The 1,445-nt window shown below is 46.6% G+C and overlaps 1 long non-coding RNA gene across 1 annotated transcript; it reads right to left on the reverse strand.

The window, feature by feature from the left end:
* Positions 1 to 221: 221 nt before the first annotated feature.
* On the reverse strand, positions 222 to 836 carry LOC107834456 (uncharacterized). The gene is made up of 2 exons (XR_001660245.1): positions 598 to 836; positions 222 to 495 (listed from the first exon to the last, which is right to left on the reverse strand). It is a non-coding gene; the product is annotated as an uncharacterized LOC107834456 (long non-coding RNA).
* Positions 837 to 1,445: the final 609 nt, after the last annotated feature.

Raw genomic sequence — 1,445 nt, forward strand, 5'->3', positions numbered from 1 at the left:
CATCATTTCATGTCATTGTAGTGCATGAGGCAGATTGGGCTACAGCAGCAGATGACCATGTAGTGAGGTTCATAGCTGGTGAGGCACTGACCTAATCATATTTAGGTTTACACACCTTGCATGCTATTGTGTACGATTTTGTGCATGTGTGTGACCAATATGGCCCCACATTTCGTCGTTGGTACAAGGGGGAGCAAACAACTCAAAACCCAAGCAGCAGATCAAATTTTAAATGTTTTATTACAAAGAAAATCACTTTCAACAGTGACAGAATAAAAACAGTCCTTTTCTTCTTAATAAAATCCAAGGTTCAATAACTGTCCTAAAAAGAAAGTCACCAATCCGAGGCCACCAGTTGGGCTCCACTTGTCACGCTGCTCCAGGTGAAGGCGATCCGTCTACAATGTGCTCCCTTGCCGATCCCCAGCTGACTCTGCGACGCTCCAGCACTGTTCCGCTCTTCGGCGTGCCACGCCCCTTTTCAGACCGATCCAGCTAAAAGAAAGAAGCAGGGAAAGCGCCAGCATCCCCACACCAAGACGCCGTCGAGGGACGTATTCCCTGCCAAAACTCTGATCGAAGAGGAGCGCTACTTACAGGCGCGGGCAGAGGCTGATTGAAGCCCCGATCCTCTGCACTGGACCGTCGGTTCACCTCTCGGCGCCTGACGTGCGGATTCCGTCCGCCCCTCACTCAGCAGCACATCCGTCTCTGCCACTTACAGGATCAGTCCTCACTCCTCTCCTTCCATCCAGGCTCCTTTTATTCTGGCTTCAATCAGCCTCTGCTGACACCTGAGCGCACTGATTACGGGACGCAATCCGCCTCCTTAAACGGCCGCCCTAGGCCCAGTGCGTTCGGGTTGGGAGAAACCCCCAAAACAATCCAAACATGCAAAGCACAACAAAAAAATATAAAGAAAAGAAAACAATCATATATTCCCCTGTGCAACATGCACACTATGCTTTACATACACCATTTTAAAGCTGTATGTTTGTCCTGTGGCCAACAAGCAGAACTGTTTAGTTAAAGCTTCAAGTGAGTAGGAAAATGTGTACATCAATTTGGAAAAGTCTATGAGGAGAGACAAACTTCAGCTTATAGAAGGTCTTACTGAGGGCAGCTTTTAGCAGTGATGTCCAATCTTGCTTGGACATCACTGCTGGGTGATGAGGTTGGTTTCCATGTTCAATTGTCTGTCTTGTGTAGTTCTGGATGTGTGTGGGATCTGCTTTGAGCCTATTTGTGCTCAAAGCAGGCAAACTTTGTTGTGGTTAGCCCAACAAAGGTTAGCCCACTTTTGTTTGGATCCCTTTAAGAGTGTGGTGTTGGACCATATGTTATGGGTGTGGCTCTCCATATTTTGTTGGTCATATGTAATTAAAGGATTCAAGAATATTTTTTCATTGTATATATATATATCATCTCTCGCCCATTTCCGTCTT

The sequence above is a fragment of the Poecilia formosa genome, unplaced genomic scaffold, assembly GCF_000485575.1.
Source record: "Poecilia formosa unplaced genomic scaffold, Poecilia_formosa-5.1.2 Scaffold630, whole genome shotgun sequence".
NCBI lineage: Eukaryota > Metazoa > Chordata > Actinopteri > Cyprinodontiformes > Poeciliidae > Poecilia > Poecilia formosa.